This window comes from Rana temporaria, chromosome 1, assembly GCF_905171775.1.
Source record: "Rana temporaria chromosome 1, aRanTem1.1, whole genome shotgun sequence".
NCBI lineage: Eukaryota > Metazoa > Chordata > Amphibia > Anura > Ranidae > Rana > Rana temporaria.
The window spans coordinates 431313940-431326603 of NC_053489.1; positions in this window are offsets into that span (position 1 = coordinate 431313940).

The window sequence follows — 12664 nt, forward strand, 5'->3', positions numbered from 1 at the left end:
GTGATTGCGGGTGTCAGTGGATGACCATCCGCTGACACACGTAATCTCCCTCCTCCGCAATGATCCGCAATGATCCGATTTTTCGGATGGAAGAAAATCCTATTTTTCTTCCGTCTGGCGGATCGGATCGGGTGAACACGGACATACGGTCCGTGTTCATCCGATCCCCCATAGGGGAGAGCGGAGGAAAGACAGGCGTTCACAGTGTGTGGGGACCGCCCTGTCAGCCGACGGCTCAGCAGGGATTTTACGGAGGATCCCCGCTGAGCAAAGCGGACACACGGAGGCGGATCATTACTGATCCGCCCGTGTGAAAGGGCCTTTAGTCATGCAGCTCTACTAGCTAGGTAATGGTGATGTGCTCTTTGAAGCTTTGTATTCAGACTGGTTGCTTTTTAATTAGAAGATTGTTAGCTATTTACTGGTTAGTTAGCTGGTATACATCTTAAAATTGCAAATTACCGAATTTTTCAGGCTAAAAACATTATAGACAGACCCTACCTAATCCAACAGCGTGCCGACCAAAAGCAAGATGGAATAGTGGCCAGAAGCATGCGTGGTAGTCAGGCAGCGATTCTATGTTTGCTTTTGGCTCACCTATGCAGTGGTAGCTGAATATTTACATATAGGTAGGGTGGTGTGATATGTTTTGGAAGATATGTACACCTGTTAGCATGTGGGTTAGCACCCCTTTCTGACTGGTGGTCAACTGGACTTACAGAGGCCCAACCAGTGGCAGTGCGTCCATAGTGGGCGCAGGAGCACCGCCCCCTCTCTCCCCTGCGTCGTCACTCAACTTAGTGTACAATACATAGAGATTCATGCATTGCATGAATCTCTATGTATTGTCGCCGCTGCCGCCCACTATTCAGATGTCTGGCCCCCTGGTGAGCGCCGGCCATCTGAATAACGTCAGCTGGTTGGCTGTGTGGAAGTGTCTATCAGAGCCAGCGGCTGTGGGCTGTAATCGGCTTTCAAATAATTAACCAGGGGTCTGTGTTCCCTGGTTAACACTGACACTCGTCTCAGCCAATCAGGTTCACCGGGTCTGGTTACCGGTAATCTGATTGGTTGAATCGACATCAGGGGCGGGACTCGGGAGAAGACATCGAGGGAGGATGGCTGGCCCGAAAAAGGTAAGTGCTGGGGGACGGGGGGCAGCAATCTGGCATTTTTTGAGGGGGAAAACTGGTGGCAATTGATGGGCACAGTGGTGACAATTGATGGACACAGTGGTGACAATTGATGGCACAATGGTGACAATTGATGGCACAGTGGCTGCGTTTGATGGCATGGCACAGTAGCTGCGTTTGATGGCATGGCACAGTGGCGACAATTGATGGCACAGTGGTGACAAATGATGGGCACAGTGGTGATAATTGATGGCACAGTGGTGACAATTGATGGCACAGTGGCTGCGTTTGATAGCATGGCACAGTGGCTGCATTTGGTGGCACAGTGGCGACAATTAATTTCACAGTGGCGACAATTGATGGGCACAGTGGTGACAATTGATGGCACAGTGGCTGCGTTTGATGGCACAGTGGCGACAATTGATGGCACAGTGGCTGCGTTTGATAGCATGGCACAGTGGCTGCATTTGGTGGCACAGTGGCGACAATTAATTTCACAGTGGCGACAATTGATGGGCACAGTGGTGACAATTGATGGCACAGTGGCTGCGTTTGATGGCACAGTGGCGACAATTGATGGCATGGCACAGTGGTGACAATTGATGGCATGGCACAGTGGCGACAATTGATGGGCACAGTGGCTGTGTTTGATGGGCACAGTGGTGGCAATTGATGGGAACAGTGGCGAAAATTGATGGGCACAGTGGCGACAATTGATGGGCACAGTGGCTGCGTTTGATGGGTACATTCCGCCCAAAAGCTATGAAGGGATTTTCTTCATTAAACTTGCAAGGTCTTGCTGTACCATGATTCCAGGCTAGGTCCCCAGGATCAGCCGTTGCCGCAGCAGAGGGCCATATACTGTAATACTAGCCCAGCCACTGGCGGGGTGCATCCTACAACCCGGACTGCCGTACAATCTCCTGGCCACCACTGCTCCCATCCTGAGCTGGCTAAACCTCCTTCCCATATTTTCACATTACTATGTTACCCCAAATAATCAGCATGTAGTAATCACACTTTTCTCAGTAAACACAGACCACACGTTTCATTTTTAACTGTTTTACTGTAAAATCCAGTAACGAAACATAAGCCACATTTTGGTATAATGGTGCATAGTATTCTCTCAATGCTTTTTCATACAGTTGCTGCAGTGCACATATGTTCCTGAAGTGAGATGCCCCCTGCAGACGAGATACAGAACAGTCCATGTCCATAGTCCCTTTGAAGGGTCCCACTCAGGGGAAACATAGATTAGAAATCCTCAACTGACTCCATCCTACAGTCTGTAGCTCTTTAATTCGATAACCCACCTGCAACTTTCTTCCTTCTGTATTTATAGCTACCAGTCAGACCATTACAGGAAGTCACAAACCGGAGGAAGTACACCGCAAAAAAATTGTTTTAACTATTTATCAACTTGCCTACATACCACCTTGCTGGACTCTCACACCAGAGATGATGTGTCTGCTTTTCATAGGGAAGCATAGAGACCTATGGGAAGAATTCCCTTCTACTCCTCATCTAGTGCCAATTGTTGAATTTCCTCTTCCGGTGGTAGTTCAAAATGTTGGAGTAAACTTTTTATTGTTGTCTTTTTCCCCTGTTAAAGATATTTCCTGTCTGGTAAAACATGGTCCCAGGGGCAGAAAGCGATGTGAAATCTCTGTAATGGAGCCCTGGATGAAAACTTGAAAGAGGTTCCTACCTTTCCCTATTTCCCAAAACATAAAAAGTAAATATGGCTATTTTAAGGTAGGGTACATTTTAACTGTTTTGTCAGCTACTTTAAGCAATAAGGTTTAGATGTGCTATAAACATTTAACCATCCTATTTTAAATGTTGTCCTTTTGCATTCTACTAAACGTCACTTTTTGCACTTAGTTACATAAAATAACGCTTTGTAAATAATGAATGCTTTAGTTCTAAAATAAACATCTAGTACTTTACAGAGGGACAAAAAGAACACTGCTGCCAATACTGGGGTGTTTTTAAAGTGACCTTTATAATATAGTCCCTTCTAAAAAAAGTTTCCCTGCTGTTGAGTCTGTTTGGCCTCACACAGCTCCATCTGCATAATGAAGAACAGAGAGTACTGGCATTGTAAAAGATCTGGTAATCTGAGTGAAAGCTGACATCTCTGTGCTCTTCTGCAGCTTCATTTACCCCTACCATTATTTAGGTTAAAGTTATGCTGGCTGTGTTTTTCCCAGTCAGTTGGGTGCAATGCACATTCGGGCAGCACAGTTCTGTAAATTTTTAAGGTCTAATTGTATATAGCGTTAATAAGATGTGGGAATGGGGGCGTTTATGCCATACCAATTTTTGTTTCTCCTAGCCCTTGTCTGCCACAGAAATCCTTAACTGAATTGCATTGTTAGGTAGGTCAATTAGGTGGTTCCGGAAGAGGGGAAACCTGGTGGAAGAATTTTCGAGAATTGTTGAGCTTTAACTTCAAATTTCCCAGAGTTAAGCTATAAAAGAACATTAAAAAAAAAACATTCATAAGAAGTGGCATTCTGCAAAAAAGCCTTTGTGCGATAAAACGTATCCATTTGGTGGTTTTTATAGGTCCTCTCTTAAAGCGGAGGTTCCGCGACCAACCGATTTTTTTTTCTTCGTGTTTATTCAGTGGTGTTATTTATCTGAATTGAGTACTCACTTTTTCGGTGTCTTGCAACATCACCCATCCATTTTCATAGTAAAGAGAAACTTATATTTTTCGATCTAGGCATTTGCCATTTTGCTTGTGGGCATTGTGAAGCCTACAAGCAATTACTTAATGGAAGCGGTGAATCGGCTCCTGGCATTCACCGCTCTATCCCAGGCATGTGCACTCTTTGCGGCGACCTGCGCCGTAAACATCCTGGTTGTCATCACAACGGGCGGCGTCATTGAAAGTACACGCCCCCGTTGTGATGCCATTCACAGCTAGAGAAACATTAGCCTGTGCTCCCAGTATACACTGCGGCACGGCGGAGACGCCTACTCCCGCGGGAGTGAGATTAATGAAAACGACAATTCTAAAAAAGGTATTTACATTAAAAAAATTAAAACGGACAATTTTATATTCTACATCTCCACTGATGCGGTGGAGACAGTGTTGTGTTTTAGGTGAACCTCCGCTTTAAGCTTTGCTATACTTGATTTGTTGTTTTTTTCACCTGTGACTAGACAAAGCACTTCCTACATTTGAGTTGCGTTTTTGCAATGGTTTCCATTTATTTCAATGGAAAGGTACGTATTTGGTGCATTTTTCTTTTTTACAACACCAAACATGCACCAAAAATGCAGCAAGCAAGACTTTTAAAAATGCAACTGAATAGCAAAGGACCATTGTGAAGAGTTCCATAGGATTTAAACTTTATGGGATGCATTTTTCTTCAGCCTTTTTTAACTGAAAAACTGATCTTAAGTTTCAGGAAAAAAAATTTTTTTAAATAAAGAGCTGTGAAGCAAAATAAGGTTCAGTGCCCATCAGTGCAGCTTAATCAGTGCCTATCTGCAACCTCACCCTTGCCATGAATGTAGCCTTACAAGTGCCATAAATGCAGCCTCACCATTGACATGAATGCAGCCTCACCATTGCTATGAATGCAGCCTCACAAGTGCCATGAATTAAGCCTCACTATTGCCATGAATGCAGCCTCGCCATTGCCATGAATGCAGCCTCTGAATGCAGCCTCACCATTGCCATGAATGCAGCCTCTAAATGCAGCTTACCATTGCCATCAGTGTAGCCTTATCCATGCCCATCTGCAGCCTCGGAGGGGACAGGGAGGGGGCGGGACGAGCGGCAACAGATTACATACAGGAGACTCTCCTGTTTACACGGCAGCCTCTTTAATACAAAGTCCCGCCACCTATGATAGACAGAACAGTCGTCCAATGCCAGCTCAGGAGACAGGACTTCATATTACAGAGGCCAGCAGAGTAAACATGAGATTCTCCTGTGTGTAATCTGATGGCACCCGTCCCACCCCCTCCCTGTCCTCTCGGAGGCGCTCAGGAGCCACCAGTGGGGCCGCATGAAACAGGACCATAGACAAACTTCTGGAAGCTTTTGCCTGGCCACACTGTACATTTTCTGCAAAAAGGAAATTCATTGGAACATCCAGAGAATTCAGTGTGCCCAGGGTAGCATAGGGATGCAATACATCATTTTCAGGACACCCCTGCATTGAGGAGCTGACAACCGCTTGGCCCATTCAAAGAAGGAGGAGGAAAGTGATTGTGTTAGCAATAAACTGGGCCTCCATATAGATGACTAGGCATGTCTGTTTCATCTGTCTTGACATCTCCTTTTCAGCCAAAACTTCTCAGGCTGGCCAGAAAAATCCCCTTTTGAACTGAGCCAACCGTAGAATACCATCCAAGCAATGATGGATTTGAAGCACCCCCATTTCTTCAGAGGGGCTTCACAGAGATTAGAACCTCCATAAAGGTCTGAAAAGAAGACACACAAACTGGAAATTTCAAGAAAAATTCAAAACCTGTCTTCTTTGTATGAGACACAGAAGATAATTAGAGCCTGTAAAACTCTCTGAGGAAGGACTTAGAATCATTCCCCATTGCGGTCATATAATATTGATGTGATCAAAGCGGACATCCACCTCCTGAGCGGAATGTGCTATTCTGGTCAGGATGAAGAAATGATCTGGAGGGTGATGTCTGAAGCACCAAAAGTAAGAGTTTTATTTTGAATGGCATCCACGGATGCCCAAAAATGTGCTTTACCATCTGTGAGCACATTCGGCCACCCTGGTCCCCACAGCACTAGCCGGGGGGAGGGCTCCTGTCAGCGAGACTCTTGTAGAGGATGAAGGGATTGAAAAGGACCATGGTTGTGCGTCCTTCAGAGAGGTGCCCTAGCACACCCTTCCATTCGCTATTGAAATTTTTCATTCTGGCAAAAGGATCTTGAGTACTGGAATCTAGAATTGACCAAACTAGCAAAAAACTCACTGGAGCCTCGACCTCCTATGAGGAAGAACGCTAGACTAACCATCGATTGCTCCTGGAATAGTGCTTAGCGTTGGGATGTACATGTGGCATGAAGCATGTTCGACATTACAAGGATGTGTGCCACTCTATGAAACTTAAGCAATCAAGAGCCGACTTTGAGCACCATCCATCTGCACAGCAAACTGAGGACATCTAGGGTTGAGCGGCACTGAGTCTCTTGAAATAGTCTACATTTTTAGTCAGAGGGAAAATCTTGTCATCATACTGGCAATTATGACCACCCTGCCCGAGGACATGTTTGTTGACCAAGCACTGGGCTTTAAAGCCCCCTTCATTGTCACTGAATGAAGCACTGCCTTAGGGGAATTTTAATAACAACAAATGCTACACATTTTTGTTTTTTGGAAATTCGGATGTATCTGAATTTCTGAATGAGAATAGTACCGAATTTAAATGAATCTGAAATAACGGGAAAAAATTTGGACGAAAATTAATTTGAATAGTTTTTGTATTGTTTTTGAATAATTTTTGAATTTTAATAATTTTTAAATTTCCAAAGAGAGTGGCAGGGGTGTTTTTTTGAAGCACCGGATAAGAGCAATGGGCTCTAATAGGCTTCAAAATTGGGTGGACTCAGAGCTCAGAGCATTGCGCTCGGAGCCTACCCAAATGTGTTAAGCCTCGTACACACGGCCGAGGAACTCGACGTGCCAAACACATCGAGTTCCTCGGCCAGTTCAGCACTGAAGCCGCCGAGGAGCTCGGCGGGACGAGAGCTCCCATAGAACAACGAGGAAATAGAGAACATGTTCTCTATTTCCTCGTCAAGCTCCTCGTCGGCTTCCTCGGCTGAAAGTGTACACACGACCAGTTTCCTCGGCAGAATTCAGCCAGAAACTCGGTCGGAAGCTGAATTCTGCCGAGGAAACTGGTCGTGTGTACGGGGCCTTAGAAAAGCAAATGAATATTCGCTTTTCTAACACTGAATCGCCTCTCCGCCCATCAGGAATCGTGGGTCTGTTCCTTTTTCCCCCGATTGGCTGAAAGGTCGGGCGATCCTATTGGATGCCTAGGAGGAGGAGAGGAGACGCACGGCAGAAGCCACCGTGATCTCAGAAGGGAAGAGGACACAGGAGACACTGCCAGATGCCCACCACAACCTGTTCCTCTGTCCGATGTGCCCATCAGTCCTGATGTGCCTGCCGATCCCTGATGTGCCTGCCCATCCCCACCGCCACTGGGGTAAGTGCCGGCAGACAGCGGGGGGATTTCAGGCGCTGTGGTTGCCTGCCACCCCCCCCCCCCCCCCAAAAAAAAAACTGCTGCAATCACTGGCTTACAAACGCCCCCTGCCTCTCGACATGAATTTCTCAGATAATTCATCGATTGTGGATAAAGCCAAGGGAAACTGAATTTTCCCTGGGGAGAATAACACTCTTGACAAAATGCATAATGGTAGCGTTGATACCTTTGAAGTATGGTGCAGTGCTGTAAAGTGTGTGTTACTGTAACGCATGTTTAATGCATTCATTTGTTGCAGTGCCATTTTTTTGACCAGAGAATTGGCACTTCCCTCCGGAGAAGAGTATGATTTTGCCATTGCTTACTTATTTAAAACTTCATATCGCTACTACCACTCCTCTTGAATCAGCCTCTTCACCTTTCCATTCATTGGGGAGTATGGAAGGCTTTGTCTTGAAAACGTGAAGTATGTTCTGACTTCAAAGGCAGTCATCTGGGTCATCCCATTCCAGGCCTAATGAATCACTGGATCCAAGAGACACACAAAATCTGCTTAGCCCCTTCAAGAAGGACTACCGATCTGCTTCTACCTCTGGTGTAGCCAAGTATAAGGTAGGGGGTAAATGGTTTAAATAAAGGTGCCCTCAGAGCTGGGAACAAAGGGCCAGATTCACGTAGCCCGGGCGCAACTTAACTTTTCCGATTTAAGTTACACCGCCGCAATTTTTCCAAGTTAGTGCCCGATCCACAAAGCACTTACCTGGAAATTTGCGGCGGTGTATCCTAAATCCGGCCGGCGCAAGGCGGGTCAATTCAAATGGGGCGAGTCCCATTTAAATTAGGCGCGCTCCCGCGCCGGACGTACTGCGCATGCTCCTGACGCGAATTTCCCGACGTGCTTTGCGCAAAGTTACGATGCGCCGAGGTTTTGTGAATCGCGACGGGTAAAAAAAAGTTGCGTCGGGGAAAAAAGAGTTGCGCCGGAAAAAATAAAAATTTTAAAAAAATTGGACAGCGACGCGGGAAAGACGGGTACACTTTTACATGGTGTACTAACTTTACACTTTGTAAAAGGTACCCTATCTTTGCGACGGCAAACTAACCCTTACGGCGACTTAACGAAAGGAAAAAGCTTTGTGGATCTCCGTAAGTGCTAATTTGCATACCCGACGCTGGTTTACGACGAGAACTCCCCCCAGCGGCGGCCATGGTACTGCGTCCTAAGATCCGACAGTGTAAGTCCATTACACCTGAAGGATCTTAGGGCTAGCTATGCGTAACTGATTCTATGAATCAGTCGCATAGTTAGAAACAGAGATACGACGGCGTATCAGTAGATATGCCGTCGTATCTCGTTTGTGAATCTGGCCCAAAGTTGACTGTAATGGACTCTGGGGCCTCCTTGGTTAGAAGGGCTAAGTGTGATGCCATGAATTTATCTACAGGGCTGCGTCCTTGACGTTGTGCCCAGAGTCTGCTGGCATACGTGGCTGGAGAACTCAGTTAGAGACTCACTAGCTACTTGCCCATGAATGGCCATGACTTTCTAGCTTACAGTATCCTTTGTCCTTAGAAAGGTCTCAGTGGCAATATCCACAGACATGTTAGTCTGGTAATAGGTCTGCACCGGAGGCACAGAACTTTTTATCATTTTGAGTCTATTAGCACTCAGGGGAGGAGGAATGATGACACTCATTGGTAACTTTCTGTGCCTCCTGAGTGAGACCTGTGGGGATGGATAAGCAGCTGTCCACACTGGACTTGTTATGACATGGCAACGCTCTTTTAGCAAGAGCGAGAGCAGGTTAAGTTGCATTAGAATATGAAGGCCATGCTCATGGAAAGGCACTCTTTTTCCTCTTCTTACTTATCAGGCTAATGGTCCCTACCTGAGCACATGGAGTTCTTGGCTATGTGGCAGAAAGTTCCCTGTGCACGCATGGACCTAGGGAAGAAGGCAACCTGCACAATGAATAATTCTGCTAGAATGTGCAAAAAAAACTACTCAAAGTATTAGAACGTATACCCAGGGGAGGGCTGGCAGCCTTAGGCCTGGGGGGCAAGTCCAGTCAAGTGGCCCTTTGAACCACTGAATAAGCCCACCATCCCCAGTGCCCATCAGCGCAGCCTCACCAGTGCCCATCAGCACAGCCTCACCAGTGCCTGGGGATTAGAGAGGAGAGCAGCCAGATTACACAGAGTGGAGATCTCCCACTTACCCAGCGTGGCTGCTTCCATGATGGATATCATCAGTGTTCTGTCTATCATAGGAGCCAGTCCAGGAGGCGGGACTTTGTATGACAGTGGCCGCCAGGTAAGTGGGAGATCCCCGCTCTGTGAAATCTGGTGGTGCTCCCCCTCCGAGGCAGCCCAATGGGCACAAACCCTGGGTGCCCTCCCACTGCCCCATCTCGCGGTGCACTCGCTCCCAATTGGCCCTGCAAAGCAGGAACAAAACAGGGACAGACTTGGTCCAGGGACAGTGTCCTCTGGTCACCCTAGGCTAGTGGCCAACAGGACCCATAGGTCAGTGGCCAACAGGACCCACAGGTCAGTGGCCAAGAGGACCCACAGGTCAGTGGCCAGCTTCCAGCAGGACCCACACATGGGTGGGTCCTGCTGGGAGCTGCCTGTGCACCTGGGGGTCCTACTGGCTACGGACCTTTGGGTTCTGCTGGCCATGGCCAGCTCCCAGCAGGACCCACAGTGTTGAGGGCAATTTTTAGGTTACTGGGTGGGCACTGGCCTGGGGCAGGGTAAATAGGATGTATGGGGGTAGATGGGATGTGGAATTCAGCTGCGGGTGTCAGGGTCTCTCACCTCAGTGAATGCAGCAGCCAGTGCCAGCTCAGCAGGTCCTTGCATGGCCTCCTCCGATCCTGGGGGTGTGAAGTGATGCTCCTGTCCTGGGGTCAAGTAAACTTGCAGCCCAAGCCAGTCATGTGGGTCCCAACTCCCTGGCGCACCTTGCTGCCCAGGGGTGGACTGACAACACCCAGGGCCTCCAGACCAAATAAAGCAAGGGTCCCCTGTCAGGTCCTGCCCATGACCCACCCCTGGCCCGCCCCTTCAATTTGTACAAAGTACTACCTTAAAAAAAAAAATGTTTAACAACAGAGTCTAATGGGACCTGGAGGGGGGTCTTTTTCTAACATTGTCCCATGGACAGTCTGTTAGAAAGTGTCCCCTCTAGGCCCCATTAGAGACTACAACAGAATCTAATGGGACCCGCTCTGTGTGCCATGACTCTCACCCCTGCCCAACCTCTCACAAAGTAGAAATAAAATTGTAGCGCTACTCTTACCTTAACTGTGGGTGCTGTAGCTGTGGCTGGCTCCGGCATCCTCTGTGGCTGGTTCCTGTGGGTGGCTAGCTGGCACCTGTTGGTGGCTGGCCAGCACCCTGCTGTGGCTGGCTGGATCCCTGGTGTGGGTGGGTCACCGTGGGTGGCTGGCATCCTGCTGTGGATAGTCACTGTGACTGGTTTGCTCCTGTGGGGGGCTGGCTCCCTGCTGTGGGTGGGTCACTGTGGCTGGTTGGCTCCTGTGGGTGGTTGGCTGGTTTCCTGGTGTGGGTGGGTCACTGTGGGTGGCTGGCTGGCACCCTGGCCCTGCTGTGGGTGGGTCACCGTGGGTGGCTGGCTTCTGTGGGTGGCTGCCTGGCACCCTGCTGTTGGTCAGTGGTTGGCTTGCATGGTGCACCCTGCTGTGGGTGGCTGGCCTGGCTCCCTGCTGTGGGTAAAAGGCTGGCTTGCACGGTGCATCCTGCTGTGAGTGGGTGGTCTGGCTCCCTGCTGTGGGTCAGTGGCTGGCTTGCACGGTGCACCCTGCTGTGGGTGGCTGGTCTGGCTCCATGCTGTGGGTCAGTGGCTGGCTTGCACGGTGCACCCTGCTGTGGGTGGCTGGTCTGGCTTCATGCTGTGGGTCAGTGGCTGGCTTGCATGGTGCTCCCTGCTGTGGGTCAGTGGCTGGCTTGCACGGTGCACCCTGCTGTGGGTCAGTGGCTGGTCTGGCTCCATGCTGTGGGTCAGTGGCTGGCTTGCATGGTGCTCCCTGCTGTGGGTAGGTGGCTGGCCTGGCTCCCTGCTGTGGGTCAGTGGGTGGGTGGCTGGCACAATGCACCCCTGCTGCAGGTGGCTGGCCTGGCTCCCTGCTGTGGCTGACAGGAGGTGGGGGCTGACAGAGGGGGGGGGGGGGGTTGACAGAGGGGAGCTGATAGAGGAGGGGTGGACTGACAGAGGGGAGATAGGTTGGCAGAGGAGGAGTGGGCTGAGAGGGGGTGGGAGCTGACAGAGGGGGGGGTGGGCTGACAGAGGATAGGTGGGCTGACATAGAGGAGGTGGGTTGACAGAGGAGAATGGCTTAAACGGGGGGGGGTAGATGAGACAGAGACCTTAGAAATACAAAGCGCCCTAGGCCGAGAGGCGGGACTCCAGCAAGTGGTCACGACCAGCCGAGCTTGGCCGCATCCACACGTGACCAGCTCCGCCTCCGCCGATGATTTGCAGGGCGCTCGCAACACAAATGCCCTGTGATTGGCCGAACAGGGTCATGTGCGGCCGTACGCTGTGGAATTCTGGGACATGTAGTCATGATGCGAGCCTCACATCATGACTACATGTCCCAGAATTCCACAGCGTGCGGCCGCACATGACCCTATCCGGCCAATCACAGGGCTTTTGTATGGCTGCTGCCTACTGTATTTGTTTAAGTCCCAGCATCTGGCCGACTTCATCAAAAGGAAAAAAATAAATAAAAAATAATCGGCAGCGAGAGCCGCGGCCTTTTTGCATATCAATCGGGACGGCCTGGGGGGGAAATGTCCACTTTGCATCCCGGCCCAGTCCGCCCCTGCATACCTCTGATGACTTGGATCCTGCAAGATTTTTAAGCCTCATACACATGATCGGATTTCCGTTGAACAAATCCGTTGATTTTTGTCCAAAGGGCGTTGACCATGAACTTGCTTGTTCTGCCGTACAGACGGCAGAACTTTTTCAGCCAATATGCACGAAATTACGTGTTTTTTTCTGCTCTTTAGCGCCACCCTTTGGGCAACTTCTGCTAATGTTGTCTTATGGTTAGCATTGGTTCAGAGCATGCGTGATTGTACTTTGGATTTTAGTCTGACGGACTTGTGTAAACACAAATTGGATAATCCGACAGAACACATTTGTTGTCGGACTATATTAGTAGGGCCGAAACAACTAATCGATTAATCGACAACTAATCGATTATGAAATTAATCGATTACAATTTTCATAATCGATTAATCGGCCAGTAACATAATGGGGTTTAAAAAACAAAAATTAGCCCTTTATAGTA